This window comes from Notamacropus eugenii, chromosome 3 (assembly GCF_028372415.1).
Source record: "Notamacropus eugenii isolate mMacEug1 chromosome 3, mMacEug1.pri_v2, whole genome shotgun sequence".
Lineage (NCBI taxonomy): Eukaryota > Metazoa > Chordata > Mammalia > Diprotodontia > Macropodidae > Notamacropus > Notamacropus eugenii.
The window spans coordinates 304,834,945-304,854,646 of NC_092874.1; the positions used below are offsets into that span (position 1 = coordinate 304,834,945).

General features: G+C 51.1%; 1 long non-coding RNA gene across 1 annotated transcript; it reads right to left on the minus strand.

Annotated features, from left to right (window-relative positions):
• Nucleotides 1-9,854: 9,854 nt before the first annotated feature.
• LOC140496575 (uncharacterized) lies at nucleotides 9,855-19,261 on the minus strand. Its single transcript, XR_011964310.1, has 3 exons — nucleotides 16,059-19,261; nucleotides 15,584-15,775; nucleotides 9,855-10,084 (listed from the first exon to the last, which is right to left on the minus strand). It is a non-coding gene; the product is annotated as an uncharacterized lncRNA (long non-coding RNA).
• Between the last annotated feature and the right edge of the window lie 441 nt (nucleotides 19,262-19,702).

Sequence of the window (19,702 nt, forward strand, 5' to 3'; positions counted from 1 at the left end):
GTGGACCAATCAATCAACAAGCATCTATGGAGCACTGTTACATGCTAGAAGGTTCTAGAGTCTGGAGGATCAAAGAAAAAGTGGAAAGTCCCTGTCTTTATGGGGGTTCCCATTCTAAAAGGGGACGCCTCTAATGAAGTCATGTCCCAAGTGGACTGGAGGCACCTCTTCTGAGCAGACCAAGGGGCCTGGGCTGGTGCTGGTCCTTGTCCTCTGGTTTCTGATGGCCTCACCAGCAGGGCAGGGTCAGGCAGGGAAGGATCTTGTTACTATTCAGATCCAGGAATAGGGCGGCTTTGTATTTACAAACTGCCTTTCTTCCCAAGGCTTCATTTTCTTTCCTTCCTCGTGCCATCCCAGTGACAGAGGGTGGGGGCTGCCCATAACATGGATGGAGAGACTGAGGCCCAGAGAGAGTGTTTTGACCTGGCTCTCACCTGCATCCTCTGCAAACTAGATCTCCTGATTCCCAGGCCTGGGCCCCGGCCACGGAACCCCTAATGATGAGAAGGAACCAAACCATGTGACGAAAACTAGCATCCCCAGAGCTCTGCTTCCCAGCCTTCCATAATTAGTTCCTCAGTTCCCACCCTCCCCTCTCACCTCCTGACAAGCAAGTGCTATTTTCTCGGTTTGTCACATGGGGCTTCCACAGCAGATGAGAGCAAGTTTTCAGAATGAGAGACCAGATTAGGGTCTGAGGGGCCGCACAGCCTTGTCCCGAATCTGAGAGGGTGACTTGGGTGGGGATAGGAAAGAGAGCTCATCATTAAGCACCACATACTTTCCCCTTCAAGCTGTTGAACACCTGGGACACAGGGCCAGAATCTCAGGAGGGCGAAGCCTGGCCCCTTGAGAGCCCAAAGCACCTGCCCTTGGGGCCAGAATTAGCCCCTTGATGGAGGGACAATCAGGGGCAGAAAGAGAAAGGCTTTTTCACTGTCAAAGGATTGACTTTAAATGAAAGTGTAGAAAAAGTGTAGAAAAGCTGGAGGCAGAAACTGCAATGGAGGAAAGCTCCCCCTCCCCCAACTGCCCAGGAGAGGGAAAGGGAGGAGAGGCAGAAGGAGAGAGAGATAAGGAGAAGAAGGAAGAGGAAGGGAACGTGAGGAGAAAGGAGGAGAAAGAGACAAAAGGGGGAGAGAGAGAACGAGAAAGAGAGAAAATGAGAAAGAGAATGAAAGAGAAAGAATGAGAATGAGAGAGAGAGAGAAGAGAAAAAGCAGAAGAGAGAGATAAGGAGAGGAAGAGAAAGGGAGGGTGAGGAGAAAGGGGGAGGAAGAAAGAGACTAAGGAGACAGAGAGAGAAAGAGACAGATAGAGAGACAGAGACAGAAACAGAGAGAAGAGAGACAGAGAGAAGAGAGAGAAGAGAGACAGAGACAGAGAGAGAAAGAGAGACAAAGAGACAGAGAGAGAGGAGAGAGACAGAGACAGAGAGAGAGACAGAGACAGAGAAACAGAGAGAGAGAGACAGAGAAGAGAGAGAAGAGAGAAGAGAGACAGAGAGAAGAGAGACAGAGAGACAAAGAGACAGAGAGAGAGGAGAGAGACAGAGACAGAGAAACAGAGAGAGAGACAGAGAGAAGAGAGACAGAGAGAAGAGAGACAGAGAGAGAGGAGAGAGACAGAGAAACAGAGAGAGAGAGACAGAGAGAAGAGAGAGAAGAGAGACAGAGAGAAGAGAGACAGAGAGACAAAGGGACAGAGAGAGAGGAGAGAGACAGAGACAGAGAGAGAGACAGAGAGAGAGACAGAGAGAAGAGAGAGAAGAGAGACAGAGAGAAGAGAGACAGAGAGACAAAGGGACAGAGAGAGAGAATTCTGGATCCAGTGTTGTTACACCCAGGGAGAGCCTGGGTGTGGCCGAGAGTGAGAGATGAAGTTGAAGATGGAGAAGGTGAGAGAGGGAGAGAGGAAAGGGAAGGGGGAAGGGCCAGAGGAGGGGAAGAGGGAGCATGGGTGGGGAGGGCAGGCGCTCAGCCTTATTCTCGTTTTCTCTTAATCTCTTGGAAGGGGGCAGTCCAACCTAGCCTGGGGAAAGGGAGGGAGAAGGGGAGAGGATGGACCCAAAGGCTCCCACCAATCTCTAGGGACAGGGACATCAGGTTCAAATGTCCCAGAGTTCTGTGTTTATGTCCCCTCCCTCTCCAGATTGGGAGCTTCCTGAGGGCAGGACCTGGGCCTTAGCTAAACCAAGCAAAAGGTGATTCATGGATGGCATAGAGAACAAATGTGCCTGACCCAACCATACAGGATCAGGATTGGATCCCAAGGCCGGGTAAAGATTAAGGGCTTGGTGCTTACTCCCAGAGGTCCTCTCAGCTGTAAAGCCAGGGGTCCTATGACCTTAGCCCTGCCCTCAGGAGGCTCCCAGTCTGGGGAGGGGGTCAGTGGACAACAGAGATCCCCATAGGTGCAACGAATGAGTCCAGGACAGTCAGGCCGTAGGTGTTCGGTTGTGAGTCACAGGCAATGGGGGGAGCAGAGGCATGAGCAGGAGGCCTTGTGGCCCTTGAAGCCTGAAGAGGGTGACCTGGAGAGGGGCCCCGCTGGGTCCTGGACTGACCAGTGGGCTGGGGTTACAGGCTGGGGACAGAGGGCTCTTGCCAGGGGAGGTGAGGAGGGTGGAAGGGAGCCCTGGATGCTTTGGATCAGTTTGATTCAGGAGGTAAATGACCCCAGGACTGTGACGCAATTCTGAATGTCTAGACAGGCCAAGAAACACGAGAGCTTGGTGCAAATGGAGGGACATAGATGTCCTTTGTCCAAGTTTCACTACCTATACCCCAGCTAGGCCTCAGGGCTTCCTTGGTCTTTGAATGACCATGTGGGACCGGGTCTTTGGCCCTGATAAGCAGCAGCAGCAGCGGCAGCAACTCAGCCAGGTGTGGGTACCAGATGGGTGCCCTCAGGGTGGGCACCAGGAGGGCCTTCAGGACAAGATCGTTTGGTTCCTCTACTGCCTTCCATTATGGAGGAGGTGAGTGATGCCCAGAAAGGAAAGGTGTCCAAGGTCACAGTGGGGCACCAGGCAAACAGAGTGCCATCTCACCCGTGAACTGCCTTCTTGCACATCATTCAGAGGGCAGGAACTGTCTTGTTTCCTTCTATGTGACCAGGACCTGGCACAGTGCCTTAAAATATTTGTTCACTAACTGATTGTCTCAAGTATGGTATGTGTAACGGCCCATGGAAGCGCTGTCTGTGCTCCCAAGGACCACTTCCTCTGAGCAGTCTTTCTCCCTCACTGACTAAACTGAGGGGGAGGTGATCTACAAGAAAGGGGGAAGGGTAGAGTATAAACACGTATTTAGCACCTACTATGTGCCAGATAAGGTGCTAAGTGCTACTTACAGAGTCTCATTTGATCCTCAAACCACCCTGGGAAGTAGGTGCTGCTGCCATCCTTGTTTTACAGTTGAGGAAATTGAGGCAGGGAAGGGTGAAGCATCTGAAGCCCTGTTCATGATGCCACCTCTGAAAGAAGCCCCTAAAGCTTCTCCTAAAGCTTCCTCCCCTTGCCTCCCTTCCCCCTGCCCCACGTTACTTCACCTGGGCATGGGCCATTGGGCAAGGACACAGAGTACTCTGCCACTTGGCTTCCCTAGGGAAGGGGAGGGAAAAGGGATATGGGGCATTTAATTGACTCCATTTTAATAGAATTATGACCTTTTAAAAATAAAACATCGAAATGTCAATGAACAGAACCCGGGAGCCAAGGCTTTGTCACTGTGATGACTAAGCTGGGTCAGAGAAGAGTCTTTCCTTCCTTGCTGTCTAAGACAGATGGGGGGCTATGGTTGTGGAATGTGGCATATGCTGATGGGATTGCTTGTTAGGTTGGTCTGCCTTGATTTTTTGTTATAAGAGAAAGTTTACTGAGCAGTGATGGGGTGAGGTGGGGTGGGTGTTGGGGGGCAGAAGAGGAGTCCCCCCAAAACTGGGAATGGCACCAATATAGTCCATCCATTCCTCTATCCGTCCATCCATCCCCTCATCCATCCCCCCGTTTGTTAGTTCATGGTTAGAGTCTAGAGAACATTTAGAGAGCACTTGGCCTAAGCCCTTGGGTCACAGATGGGTAAACTGAGACCCTGACAGTGGAAGCTAGCAGGCAACAGCTTGGGCTCACCTGCTGTGTGCAGGGTCCGGCACCCGGCCACCCGAGGAAGCTGGGAATGAATAAAGCAAAAGGCTCCCGATGACAGGGATGGGGGTGGTGACATTTACACAGCAGTCTGACATTTGCTAAGTGCTTAGCATGGGGCTGCTCGGGACTGTCCTGCTCCCTGACTTATGGCTTTGGAAACTTCCCAGTCCTGCCCAGCGTTCAGGGCTGCCCAGGACAGAGCCCAGGACAGCCGTGGGGCTGTCCCTGTCCAGTGGATGCAAACCCTCCCTGCCTTGCTCCATTCCCAGCTTGGATTCCTCCTGCTCCTTCATGACCCAAATCACATGCCGTCTTCTCCAGGAAGCCTTCTCTGATTCATCTCCCAGTCATGGTCTCCCCCTCTGACTCTCATTCACTCACCTCGTGTCTAAAGACTCTATTAACCTGGGGGAAGCCAAGCTATCTGACCTAACCCTTGTCATTCCCCCAGCACCAAGCTCAGGCTTTGTGCTCAATAAAGAAAGGTCTCCAGGTCCCGGGCTCATGGGGAAAATGAGATTCAGATAAATACCATGCCATTGACAGGCATGGGATAGGGTCTCCTCCCCTCTCCTCAGAAACTCTCAGCAGCATCCTTCCCCTCCTCCTTTCTTCATCTCAAGAGTAGAGGCTTCTTGCTGGTCCTCCTTCCTCCTTGCCCTCTCCTTTCACCCAATCCCACTGGCAGCAGCCAGCCTCCGAGGACAGACCCTTTCCTTTGCTGGCAGGAATGCTTGGCTCTCCGGCTTCTAAGGGCACCTTCTCTCCACCTGTGTCTTCCCCCCAGCTACCATCATCTCTCTTCTGACCCTCCACAGAGAAAACTTCTTAAAGATGCTGTCCACACCCACTGCCTCCACTTACCTGACCATTCTCTCCTCAAGCCCAGTGGCTCCAACACCAGAATGAACCACCACCAACTGAGCCATCCCCAAGGCCTCTTCCTCTGTGGACACTTGGCAGGTCAGAGAGGCAGTTTGGTAGCATGGATGGGATGCCCAACTGGACTCTGACATCTACTAGCTGTGTGACCCTGGACAAGTCCCCTAACCTCTCTGAGCCTCAGTTTCTTTCTCTATACAGTGGGACAAGCATGCTCATGCATTGGCTTATCACTGGCTTGTTTCAAACATGAAATGAGGCCAGAAGAGCATGAACTTAGAGCTGGAAAAAACCTAAGAGGTCATGGAGTCCAACACCCTCCCAATTTTAGAGATGAAGAAACTGGTCATGAGGGGAGGTGGTAGTCAAAGCCACGTTCTCTGTCTCCAAGTCCAGTGCCTTCCAATTATTCATTCAACCAATAAGCATTTACTAATCGACTTGGGACAGCTCTAACACTACAGGTGGCCCTAACCTGGGTAAAAGTCACTGACAGACCAGCTTCAGAGCAGTCTCTGGCTTCTACCCTACCTCCAGATTTAATCACTGGCTCCATCCGGCTAAACCCCTCCCTGCAGGCAGGAAGGTGCCCCTCTTCCCTTCCCACACTCTTCTCTCAGGCCAGAAGTCTAGCCCCTCCTCCCCCTCCCCCGCCCCTGCACCCAACCCCCTCCTCCTCTAGGCACCTCAAACCTGCTCCTCCTTCTGGTCTCCCAGCACTTGCGTTTGGAGGCACTGCCACCTATCCTATCGGGTACCTGGCTCTTTGTATTCAGTTCTCAAGCCTCTCTCCGGGCTTCAGGTCACCCAGAGCAGACAGGACTTCTGAGGAATGATGGGAACCTGATAGGTGGGAGTATGAGAGGAAATAAGGAGGGATAACTAAAGCCTGGAGACAAAAATCACTGTTTCCTTTGAAAGATGTGGGCCCTGGTGGTTTGGGGCTTATGATCTTCAGGGGGAGGTCTACCTGCCTTCACTGAGCCCTCCAGTGCAAGTACCCAGCCTTCTTTTTACCCATTGACTGCCCTGCACTGAGTGCTCCCAGTCTTTGAGGGGGGAGCAGATGGAGGAGGAGCACCCCCCTACACACATAACTAAGCCCTTTTGGCGTTGGTCAGAGGGGTCCTGGATGAGGCTCCCACAGAGAAGATGGACAGTCCAGTCAGGGCCCACATTCAGTTTTCAGCACAAACTGGTCATTTGACCCTGGGCAGTCGCTTGATCCCTGGGTGCTCTGGGAAGGGAAGCCCACTCCCCATCCACATGGGAGTCTGATCCCCTTGGTCTCTGATCTGGGTCAGTTCGCCCCTCCCCGAGATAGTCCAGTGCCCTCCTCCCCTCCAGACTTGGTGTGAATGTCCCACTGGCTTCAGACCACCCAGCTGTCTCAGCCCAGCTAGGAGCAGGGACCACGAGTGTGTGTATGAGGACAAGGCAGCTTTCTCAGACAGTGGATCACAGAGAAAGTGCTGGCCCATAGTGGTCAGAGGAGTTTGCTTATTCAGCAGTTCCCTATATCAGAGAAACCACAGAGGCCACCCCTATTTCTACCCTTTAATACAAAGCAGGGAGGGAGGGCAGGGAATAGAGGTAGACCAAGGACTCAAGGAAATCTCAGCAGGGAGGAGGGAGCTGGTGGAAACTGGAGGGGAGAGGAGGGTTTCCTGGAGGAGGTGGCTTTTGAACAGGATCTTACAGGAAGAGGAAGAGCTGAGAGAGGAGGGTGCATCAAGCAGGGAAATCAGCTTGTGCAAATGAACAGTAGCCAGAGAAAACAGTTCCAAGTTCAGTTTGGCTGGGACAGTGTCAAAAGTTTCAGAGATTAAGGAGAGAGTCAGAAACTTTGGTGCAAGCAAATCTGTGAGGATGCTGGAACCAGACAGAAGTCAGTCTGCAGGGGACTGCGAAGTGAGTGCATGGCAGCAGGGGAGGGCAGCCGGCTCTTTGGGGGATTAACAGGGAAAGTGAAGAAAGATGAGGGCAGGACAGGGTGGGCAGGATCCAGCCTGGGCTCTTAAGCTCTGGCTCTGCACCTGGAAGAGTCCCAAGAAAGTGGGCACGTACACCCATCATCGCCTCCTCCAGGATCAGGGGAGCCCCTGGGGAGTGTTCTGACCACCAGCGTGTCTAGAGAGGACACAGCACACCAGGAGCCAGGCCCACTGGAGAGGACCGTGACCACTGCTACCTTCACGTTCCTCCACAGCCTCTAGCCCCTCTGAACCAGAGGTCGATCAATGGCATGATTTTCCTGCCCCCCTTCATTTGTCCAAGTCTGTGCTCAACCAGGCTGTGGAAGAGAGAGGGAGATGGTGTCCCCAGAGGGTTCATAGACACCCAGGGATCAAAGAACAAGATGGGGCAAGGTCAGGGGGGACTGGAGCAATGGAGGAGGCATTTGGGCAAGGCCTTGAAGGACGGACCAGACTGTGACAGGGGAAGAAAGGATCATGGCTCCCCTGCCCAAGGCACAGCAAGAAAAAAGCCACAGAGGCTAAAACGTCAGGCCGACCTTCACAACCTGACCACTGAAATCTGTTCTGTAATTGGATTGAATCTGAGAGGGAAGGATCTTTAGCGCCTTACTTGTCCTCCCTTCTCTGAACAAAGATGAGACAACTGAGGCTCAGATGGGAGCAGAATTTTCCTAAGCTCATACGAGCTGGATGCTCCAGACTGGGATTTGAATGCAGTTCCCCCTTAGGATGACACTGTTTCAGCAAATATGTATTAAGTGACTGCTGTCTGTAAGGGGCTGCATTTTGGCCCATATGGGGGAAGTGATGAAGAGCTGTACCAGCCTGTCTCTGCCCGGGGTGAGCCTAGGGGGTAACGAGGATGGAGACAGCCCTCAGGGACCCCTTCCCAGGCAGGCTGCGTACTCTTCTGAGAGCTTGACAGCCCCCTCCCGAGCTGCTGCCCTGGGTAGCCCTTCCCACCGGCCCCTGGAATGTTTATTTCAGGCACTTCCTGGCAGGTTCTGGGCACCAATGTCGTGAAAAGCTTGACGAGAAGGGAAGGCCAGGCCAGGCCGCCCAGTAGGTTTCTTTTCTAGAGAATAGGGAAGTGGGCCTTGTGGTTTAGGAAAACAAACCGGGGGATTTCCCGTCTGGCTTCTGTAGAATAAGGCAGTCCAAGACTAGGCAGGATGGGCAAAAACAGGACCCAGGCCTCCTGGGGGGCAGGCCCTACTGTCTCGGGGAGAGCAGCCAAAGCCAGCCGGGGAAAAGGGCACTTTCTCTCCACGCTCGCTGCCTCTGGCCTACCCCCATGACCTGCCCTGGACTCCCTATTCCAAGCGCAGACAAGAAGCTCTGCCTTGGAGGGATGGCTGTCCTAACTCACTCTTCCTCACTCCCCTAGAGTGGAGACCCCCACTGCCCTGTCACTCCCCATCCAGGCCTGACAATAGGCTTCCATTTAGCCACCCATCAGTGGGTGTATGGCCCGGACTTCAGCTCTCCTATAGGCAGACCCTACCTTCAGGAACCTCACAGTCTGGGCTGGGGAATGGTACAGAAGAGGAGGGGAGATACAGGCAGAGCAGACCTGGAGTGCTGTGGGCCCTTGGCTGTTCACTACAGTGCCCACCTCTCCCAAAATAAACTAGATTTGAAATCGAGACTGGGGTTCAAATTCTGCCCTGTGTCACTTGTTCATGAACCTCAATTTCGTTCTCTGTAAAATGACAGGATTAGATTATGAAGACAATGTGGTGTGGTGCAGCGGGAGGGGCCCAGAAGTTAGAGAACTTGGGTGTGGATCCTAGCCCTGCCATTAATGACCTATGTGACCTTGGGCAGGTGCCTCAGCCTCCTCATTTGTCAAATGAGAACACCTAGCTCCAAATCCTGAGACCCTATGGTCACTGAATGAGCTTCTTCAAATGGAGAGAATGAGATTTGTAGGAGTCAAAAGACAAACACTGAGCAATGATAATGTCCCCAAAAAGGAAAGCAGCTATAATTTAATAGATGGGAAACCACTGATTATTGATGTGGGAAGTGGATCAAAATCAACTGTCTTTCTCCAGAGGATCAAAATCCACCTCAAATTCAAAGAAAGGCTGCAGATGAGAAGACACTGAAATGGAAACTGTTTAAATTTGACCTATTTAATGGATATTTTGGATGCTGGAAAATGGGAAATGGACAAAGGCAAAGACATTGACCTTTACCATTGCCCTCCAAAAGTGTTTAAGCCATGCACTTCGGATGATTTCCATAAAAAAGAGTCCAAAAGATCCTAGAAACTTCTCCAACCAGCAAACATTTGATCTCTGACGAGGAAGGAGATCATAGCCAAGTACAACTCTGATCTAGAATACAAACTCATTCGCAAAGCACTACAGAGGAGGATGGGTAAAGAGTAATATTGCCTTATAAAATAGTGAAAAGTTAAGGAAACAAAAAGCAAATCTAAAGATAGATTGAGGTGATGCTAAAATGAGCCACTTCCACCCCGAAGGATTTATGGATGGACCTGGCGAGAGGACCACAAAAAGATGAAAAATGGAATATATTTGTCAGTGTTTCCTTAGCTGTCTACTTTTATCATTGGTGATGATAACCACCATAATATGGAGCCACCATATTTGAGTTCTGACACCTCAGGGCACTTCCTGAATAAGGAAGTAGAAGTGGTACCTTAAATGCTGCTGGGTTAGACCAATGACAAACTAAGGAATCCATAATGGACGCAACACCACATTGAGAACCTTGGGGGATTTTGTTTTTTAACAAAATATTTCAGGGAGGAGGGGATATGAAAAGAATGAAGGAAATTCACAGACAATTTTAATACCAAAAAGGGACAACTAATAATTCTAGACCATATGCTGACTTTCTCATCCTTATACAATTTTATGAGAATGATTACATGCATCACCAAGGGAAGTTATTATTGAGGGTGTCTTTGATAAAAAGATGAGAAGGAAACAGGCATATTTTCCTTCTTGCTATTTTATTGATGCCTTTCATTTGTATATTACTGACATTTTCCCATTGTTTCTTCTGTAGGACCTTGACCTGTAGCCAAGAAAAAGAGCTAAGAGAAAAAAAGCAAAATACCGATGGTGAATGAAATAGTCTGTATACATTTTAAAGTGCTATATAAATATGGGCTATGACCACTACTACTACTACTACCACTAACAGTATTACCACAACCACTACCACCACCACCACCAGCACTACTACTACTACTAGTACTACTACTACTACTCAGCCCCAGTCATTCCCATTCCTTAGTCAAGAGAAAGGAAATACTTCACACTCAGCTCTGTAGAGTTAATAATAACCATTCCCTTTCTTCTGATGCCGGAAACCTTTGGTGTTATTTGCCTTTATTTTGTTGTAGCAGTTTTGCATCTTGTCCTCTTGGTTCTTTGTTCCATGTCAGTTCATACAAGTCTTCCCATGTTTCGCCAGTTCTCTACATTCATCTTGCCTCATGTCTTCATAATATTCCATCACACTCATATGGCCCATTTGCTCCATCATACCACATTGATGGGCACCCTCCTTACTGACAGGGTTTTGCTATCACATTTACTATCACAAATAACTTTGGGGAAAAAAATTCCACATTGTTTTCTGCAATGGTTGGATCAGTTCATTGTCAATGGGCAGCACATATGTAGTATCTGCCTTTCCACAAGCGGACTTTGCTACCCCAGCACTGAACTTATTTCTGTATCATCCCTGCTACTTCCTGAGAAGATCGAGTGAAACTTCAGAATTGTTTTCATTCTCATCTTTTATAATTAATGACTTGGGAGCTTTCTTTCATATGGTTTTGAAGATACTTTTCTTGAAAACTATCCGTTCATGACTTTTTACTGTTTCTTGGGAATGACTCAGTCTTATCATATATGTATATGTCTATACTGAATCCCTGAATCCCTTAGATAGCAGAGATATTTTATGCCAATGTTATTTCCCACTTGACCATTTTTCATCTTCTAGTTTCATGGATTTTATTCATGCAAGTGTTTTAATTATATATGATAAAGTGGACATTTTTGTTAAAATTTAGATCACATCAATTTGCAACTTGCAGTGCTATATGGTATAATAATACGCTGATCTACCAACAAACTGCTTTCTGGCAGCAAACATTTTCTAAAGCAAGTTGGTCTCTCTGTTGTTGAGTCATTCAGTCTTGTCCGGCTCTTTGTGACCCCATGGACCATACTGTTCATGGGCTTTTCTTGGCAAAGAGGCTGGAGGAGTTTGTCACTTCCTTCTAGTCTTTACAATTGACTGGAGGGAGTGAAGAATACAATATCCCACCAGGTTTATTGTTTGCTGTTTATAAAAAGAGCATTTGATTCAGGAAAACAAAGCATGGTCTTCAAATTTCTCCCATAGAAAGGACCTCTCATTCATCTGTTAAGATCATATCAAGATTCCCTGATAAACCCAAACACAGAGAGAGCATCACTGAGCAACACTGATTATTCATGTCAACCAAAGCAGAAAGCATGTCCCTGTGTGGGGTGGCATTTCCTTATGATTGGCATTGGCCACCATCAGAAAGGCTGGCCTGGGCAGGGTGTGGTGAGGACCTCTAGAAGCTCCTGTCTGTGCACAAAGCACAGCTGATTGCATCCTCCTCTATGAGATCTCATGAGATTGTCCAAGATCTACCCAACATGGGAGGGGAAGGGAGGCAGGCATCCTGAGCACTGACCTGAAGTCTCCAAGATATAATCCAGCCTTGAGCAAGACCTCCAGTCATGGAGTGGATGCCCAGCATTGTGGAAAAATATGGCAGAGACAGATAAGCAGTCCTGGGCCCCAGAGGATGGGGATAAATGGGGGCAGGATGTCTGGCATACAGAAAGCACTTCATATATGCTTTTTCATTCATTCACTGGTGAGATCACAGATCTGTGGGTGTTCTCTCTCATGCTCCCCAGGTCCTCAGTAAAGAAAGTGCTTTGGAAGCCTTCTAGCCTAGAGCAATGACCCTCCTGATGTTCCTCCTCCTACACTGATCTAGGACCAAGAGTATTTTTGTGAGCTTTGAGGACTGTGCTGTTCTGGATTTAATGGGAAACATTTGAATTGTCTGCGACAATTCATTTCAAGTGGAGATGATCCTTTCCTTTGTGAATAAACTCTGGGAAAAACCACAAAGATGGTCTGAGGAATGAAGGCAGGGCAGAGGGGGCTATGGGGAAGGGTATAGGGAGTGAAGAGGGAAACAGCAACTGAAGGGGGCATGATAATGAAGTGAGCGGATGCTGTAAAAGAAACACTAGACTGGAGTCAGGGGACATGGGTTCAAATCTTACTTTACTCATTTCCCCTCTCTGGGCCTCAGTTTCCCCATATGTAAAATAAGGGAGCCGGATAAGATGGTCATTCTATAAGGTTCTTCCTAGCTCTAGAGTCAATGGCTTGTAAACCTAGTAAAGGTCAGGACGCTTTGGACTTAGAGCCAAGAGTAGAGACCATGGGGGAGAATCCTAAGGACCAAGGAGCACGGGCCTGGAAACAGCCTGATTTGAACACAATATGATTTCTTCCCCATCACCAAGTCTATGCCCCTCCCTCACCTTACAGAGGAGAAAGTTGAGACTTAGAAAAGTTGGAAGGGATACTTTGGGTCCTCCTCATTCAAAGAGGGGAAACCAAGGCTGACATACATATGTACATATGATGTGTGTGTGTGTGTGTATATATGTATATATATTGGACCCAGGCTGGGGTCAGGCAGGACAGGAATGGAGTGGGGAGAGGGGATCTAGGGCTGTAGGAGAGTCCTGGGGAACTGGACAGAGGGCCAAGGGGAAGAGGGGATCAAGAAATGGGAGGTGAAGGGGCCACCCTGATCTTGCAATATGGCCCCCTCAGGAACCCTCCACCCAGGCCCTCCAAGGGACTCCTCAGCTTGGAGAGATGTCCCTGGTGGCCCCAGATGTGACCACAAGCATTTATTAATCAAAGTAAATGAAAGTCAGGGAAAATGTATACAGGTAATTTGGAGAGGGAGACACTGGTATTTGAGGTGAGAGGAGGGAAAATCAGGGAAGACTTCCTGTAAGAAGGGTGCTTGAGCTGAGCTTAAGGGGGTCTAAGAGATGGAAGAGGAGAGAAGAGATCCTCTGAAGGTCCCGAAAATGACCCCCAGCCCCCAGGCACCAGGATTGATCCAAATCTATCCATGAATCAACAATCGTTTCTTAGGGGCCTGCTGGGTCAGCATTGGGGATCTGAAGACAGAAAGGAACCAGTCTGTCTATTCTATGGGGACAGACAGCCTATACACAGATAAGAATGAAGACTCTCTATGCCAGGCTGATGTAGTCTTGATGGGCATGGGGAGCAGGCACCAGCATCCCATGGTCTCATGTAGCACGTGGTGCCTGAGTTTGGGAAGAAATCAGGGAGACTAAGGAGCCATATGAGGGGAAGGCAGCCAGAAGCACCAGGGTTGCATCATTTAGACTCCACTTTGAAAACCCTGCGATCCTCAGAAGCAGCCAGGTGACAACAAAGAAAGCCTCTCCATCAGCCCCTGGCTCCCCAGTCGCTGGCAAGGCCTGAGCAGTTCTTCATCCAGAGGGGATCTGAGGGTGTCTCACACCGGGCGCCCAGGGCTGGGCAGAGGGAGGGAAAGGCACCTTTGAAGGGTTGCCTGGCCTGACTCTCTCCATGTTCCAGGCCCTAGGCAGGAGGGCAGGTGGAGACATCCCAGACCTTTGCCTCTGAAGGTGCTCTTCACCTTCCCTGCACATGGCTCTGTGTCGAGGTGAGAGGTACAAAGACAAATAAAGCTCAGACCCTGCCCTCCCAGGGTTTACTACCTAACAGGAAAGACATGTACAGAAATAGCAGTGATCCGAAGGAGAGACCTCGCTACTGTGAGGGAGGGAGGTCCCTTTTACTCTGTTGTAGGGAAATCAGGGAAGGCTTCTTAGAGGAGGAAGCTGCTACCATGGCCCTATTAGACCTCCTCCGGGGACATTACTGCAGGCCAGGCCTGCCTTGGTTTCTCACTGCTGTCTTGAGGGGACCTTGAGCCTCCATCCCTGCCCCAGGAACGCCCCCACCCTGAGTGTCAGTGTAACAGAACTGCCCAACACTCAGTCTTTCTTGTTACCCTCCCCCCTCCTAGGCTCAGTTCTGTAGGCTTGAGTGGGTCTCCCTCAGATTACAGTGTAAGGAAGACTGATTGAGGAGGAGAAGGGACACTGACCGAACAGTGGACAGACAGAACCTGGCGTTTGACACCTTCTGGGGCCTCAGGTCCCTCGTCTGTATAAAGAAGGTATCAGACTACTTCCTTCCAGCTCTGTCTATGTATTTAGTAACTGGGCTCAAACTGCCTAAAAGGAGATCTCATTCTGGGGGTCAGTGGTCCTGAAACATTTATTAAATGCCTTCAGCAGCTGGATGCATTAGTGCATAGAGCCCCGGGCATGGAGTCAGGAAGACCTGGATTGAAATCCAGCCTCAGACACTTCCTAGCTGTGTGACCCTGGGCAATTCACTTCACCTGTCTGTCTTGGTTTCCTCATTTGTAAAATGAGCTGGAGAAGGAAATGCAAACCACTCCAGCATCTCTGCCAAGAAAACCCCAAATGGAGTCACAGAGAGTCAGACATGACTGAAATTACTGAACAACGTGCAGCAGGCACGTGCAAAGAGCTGGGGAGACAGAGGACAAGCAGAGACAGTGAAGTGTCTTGGAACGAGGACTCAATTTGGCATCAGTCCCTGTGTTCAAGTCTTGGTTTGGCCCACAGGCTATCTCTCTGTGCCTCAGTTTCCTCCTCTGTAAAATGGGGGTGGGGGTAAACTTGACTTCTAATCTCCCCTGGGGATTCAGTCAGAATGTCGGCATCCCCAGCTGGCTCCCCAGACTCCCAGCATGATTAGGAGTGGCTCATGTCTCCAGGGGATTCCAGACTGCTAAGATCCCTCCTGCACTCAGGACTGACAGGCTACCCTAGGGTGGTAGAGTAGACAGAAAGAGCTGGGTGGAGATGAGGCAGAGCTGAAACCCAGATCCGGTTTTACCCGAAACTGCCCAGGATCGTAGGGCTGGGATCCTCAGGGCTGGGTCGGCCCAGCCCCAGCTCCCCGGTTTCCCTCCTGCACACAGCAGTGTTTATGAACTAAGCCCTACCTCTCCTCCAAAGCCAGGCAGCCCAGGCCAGGTTCTCCCAAGGCTTTAAGTGTACATGGATGGTTCTCCACTCTCAGCTCCATCTCCCTGCCCTCTGAGAACACTAGCAAATCAGGTGGGGATTTCTGAGCCCCCAGTCATTGACAAGGGTCCCTTGATCAGGGTTCATAGTGCAACCATCTTCCTGGGCATCCCTTATGGCACAGCAACCCTGACAAAGAGACATCCCACTTTGCCTTGAATGCCTCCACTGATGACAGATTCACTACCTACCATTATCCATTTGGGGATAAATGCAATCAACAGAAAGTTGATATAACTTTGTTCTATCGAGGCAAAAATCTTCCTCCCTGGGCCTTTTATCAAATCAATTCAGTTCAACTGGTCCTGAACCAAATCGCTCACCTGCTCAGAGATTATTCATGGCTCCCCATGGCTCTCAGATACTCCTTCTCCAGGTATTCAAGGCTCTTAGCAATCTGACTCAAAGCAACAGTATGGTACAGGGCCCTGACTTCAGAGTCAGATCACCTGGGTTCAAACTGCTTGTGTGCCCTTGGCCAAGTTGGTCCATCTCCCTGGGACTCGTTTCCCCATCTGTAAATGAGAGAGTTGAACAAGCTCAGGCTCTGGGATCCTCTGTCTCTATCCCCCTTTCCATGCCTCCTCCTCCAGTCATCCCTCTTTCTAGCACCCATCCAAGCTCTCCCCCAGGCCCAGCTGTGGCCACCCCCCCAGAAAGCTTCCCATCCTCCCATTTCTTGCAGGATGTATTCTGCTCAGCAGGGATGAAGGGTGGCCAGTGTACTCACTCCTTCTCTCTTGGTTCAGAGTTATCCCCTGCCCAAGCTCCAGGGGCCAGCACATAGTAGGTACTTACCACAGAAGGAGCTGAGCCGGGCACTGGGCAGAGTGGAGGTGGCGGTTGCCCGCTTCCCTGTTCTCCAGGGCACATAGGCCCTGTGCTGAGTGCTGGGCGCAGGGCAGTCTTTAAAATAGACACAAAGAGCTGGCTCCTAAGGCCAGGACAGGTAGCAGTGGGAACCCTGTAGAGTGAGAAGAGAGGAAGACTCCCACAAGATGTGGGCTTCTTATCCCACCAATCAATAACATTTATTAATCACCTACTGTGTGCCGGTAATCGTGCTAAGACTTAATAGGGCAGCACCCCCTCTGCTGGGGGCAGGGCAGGGAAGGTGAGGGGAGGAGCAAAGATGATGAAGAGTTTTTAAAAATCACCTGTGAGGGATGGCAAGAAGAGCACTTTGAAAGATACTGAGGGGGAGCGGTTAGTGGACCACCAGCTTAATGTGTGCTAACAATGTGATGCCAGACTGGGAGTTCCCTGAAGGCAGGGCCTGGGGCTTCCTCTTCTGGGGTCTGGATCTAGTCACTCCTTCTGGGCTGCCCAAGGAGTAGCTGAGCACAGGCTCAGGCACAGAGGTGCAGGAGGTGAACCCTGGTTTCTTCCCTGACCAGAGGCAGTTCCCAGTTCTCTGGGACCGTTCCTAGCACCTCCTTGACGATGGTGCAGAGGTGATGTGTTGGGGGGGGAGGGGTGCGGTGCAGTTCCTGAGCTCAGGGGACTGGGGAAACTAGAGGCTCTGAGTCACAGGGAGGCTTTAGTGGAGGATGTGAGTAAGCCAGGTAATGAGGCCTGCTCCTATCTCCCAGATCCAGGCCTGGATTACTCATCCCTTAGAGTCCGTTGGCCCCAGATTGGCTCGGGCTGGTCTGAGCAGGGCTTGTCTCTTTGCTATTCCCAGAGGCAGGCCTTCTTCCCAGACACCAGGAAGCATGAATCCCGGAAAGCATCTTGGCTCCCGAGCCAGAAGGTGTGGGACCCCACAGCCAGAAGGTGTGGGTCCCCACAGCCAGAAGGTGTGTGTCCTCACAGCCAGAAGGCATGGATCCCCACAGAGAGATGGTGTGGGACCCCACCTTTTCACTTTCTGGGCTTGGTCTAACCCCCTGTAAAAGGGGAGGAGGGGGCTTCTAGCTAAGGTATTCTCTGGTCTCCAAGTACTCTCCGCTCTGGATAGGATCAAATGTTCAAGAATGTCAGAGAGCTTTACAAATGAGGAAACTGAGGACCAGGGAAGGAAAGTGACTGGCATGCCAAAGTCGCACAAGGAATCACCAGCAGACTCCAGACCCTTCCCCTGCAGTACCCATTCCCCAAGCCCTTCTACTATACTTTGTCATCTGATTCACTCATTCCCCCCAGGCAGGCGAGCAGGAAATAGGTAACCATCCCCATTTTCCAGAAGAGGAAACTGAGGCCCGGAGAGGGCCTCCTCTGCACCAGACTGGACTAGAATCCAGGTGGGGCATCCAGGGCTCTCCAGCTTATCTCCCTCCCTTCCTCGAACTCCAGTCTTCTGCTTTGGAAGGAGGGCCAAGCCCTGGGGTGGAGAAGACATCCTTATCAGATTTGTTTCTTCCTCATGCAAAGTATAGGCAAACTCCTAGCAGGAAGAAACTGGGTTTCCTCTTGCAGAGAAGAGGGGGGATTCCCCAGACCCCATTCTTTGCTTTCAGCAGCCTTTCCCTGGGGCTCTTCCTTCCCACTGGGCCCTGGCCTGCCTGAGAACATCAGTAGGCAGTGTCTGGCCTAGGCACCAAGGGAGAGGGGCAGACCCAAGCCTGGAGGGTGTGGGGTGGTCTAGGGAGCTGGGATGTCCCTAGAGAGATACCATCTGGAGATGATGGAATCTTGCTGAACTAGAGGGACCTTCTGAGGGCATCGACCTTCTGGCTAGGGGATGGGACCCCCTGTGCCTATCCTTGCCTACCTCCCCATCTCGGCTCCTCTTCCCATCCCCGAGTGGAAGCCTCCCCGTCTCCTCTGGGAAGCCCTCCCTGATGATTCCAGGTGCAAATGCTCCTCCAATGATCCTTTACTGATCTGGGCACATCCTGCAGCCCCAGTCCCGAAGAATGCAAGCTCCCAAGGACAGGCTATTTCTTTTTGTCCTGGAATTTCCTTGGGGAGGGAGAGCTCATCACTTCCTCCTATAGCCCAACCCACTCTGGGACAGTCCCTGCCCTCCAAATAAGAGGTGAGCTCCTGGGGCAGAATGCTGTATGCACTCCCCTGGAACGTAGGACATTTTGGTGCCCTGTTCTGGAGTGGGAGGGCCTTGGCAGAAGGTTAATTGAGCATCAGGAGGCAGAGCAAGAGCAAAGTGAGAGGTCCAGGACTAGAGGAGGATAGAAGGGGAATCTGGGTAGGGACCAGAAGACCAGTTACTCCAATCCCCACACTGGAAATACCTCCAGCCTGAAAGGGAAAGTCACACAACTACTCTCCGTTAGGAAGGGAGCTCCCTGAGGGGAGGGCCTCTATTCAACTTTCCTTTGTATACTTCGGGCTTAGTCCAGAGCCTCACCTGAGGTAAGTGCTTAATCAGGGCTAATTAATGGCTGCAGGAAGCCCACCCCTCAAGGCCTCATTGTGCCTTCAGGGCCAGAAGAACTGAACTCAGACCCAAGGGTTTGAGGGTCCTGGAGAGATTGCCAGAGAGCTGGATGTGGAGTCAGGAGCCCTCGGTTCAAATCCCTCCTTGGGCACCTCCTGGCACCTGCTGGATCTTCTGTAAAACGGGACTAATGACAGCTCTTCCTATGCTGTATTGAAGCATTATATGAATAGGAACTGCAGCTATCATCATCATCGTTGTCGACGTGGTCAATGTCATCATCATCCCGTTTACTCCCCATGTGGTCTGGGGAAAGTCCCTTCTCTCTGGGCCTCAATTTCTCCCTCTGTAAGAGGAGGGAGTTGTAGCCAATGATTTCTGGGACTCCTTTCAGTTCTGACCTGCTGTGGTGCAGAAGGGCCTAGCCGGGAGGGGCACAGGCAGGGGCAGGCCAGGCCCCTTCCTTTATGATGACCAGCTCTCTTCACATACTGATGGACAGTTCTGCTACCCTGGGATTGGCTGCGCCCCAGGAGAAACTCCTGTAGTTCAATCCTAGGGTACACTGGGCCCCTGTGGCCCCTGCCCTGCCTGGGCCCGCTGTGAGCCTCCCAAGTCAGGGGCAGACTGGCCTTTCAAGCAGCCTGCTGTGAGACTCTCCCTCCCCCACAGCCCCTCATCCCCTCGGAATCTGCTATTCTCGGCTCCCCTTAGGACAAGCCCTGGGCCAATCAGCTGGAGGAATTGCCAGGAAGGAGCAGGCGTTCAGGTTGCCTGGGCAACACAGTCCTTGACGCAGATGGCCTGGGCTGGGCGGGGCTGGACGCTTGAAGGAGGGAAGGGGAGGTGGAGAAAGAGGCCTCCCCTCACCTCTCTCCTCAGCAAACCTGCCAAGTCAGCAGCATCCCATCCTTCCCTGCCTAGCTCCCTCCCCTCCTCCTCCAGGGTCCCCAGGAACCTCCCTCCTATGGCCAGCCTTCCCTGCCTGGGAGGGGGGAACCTGGGAAGAGGCGATCAGTGAAATGAGAGTCTTGTGGTCCTTTCAGTTCTAGAGCAAGCAGCCCATAGGCCTGGCCAGGATCCCTTCCCTTCCCCTTCACTG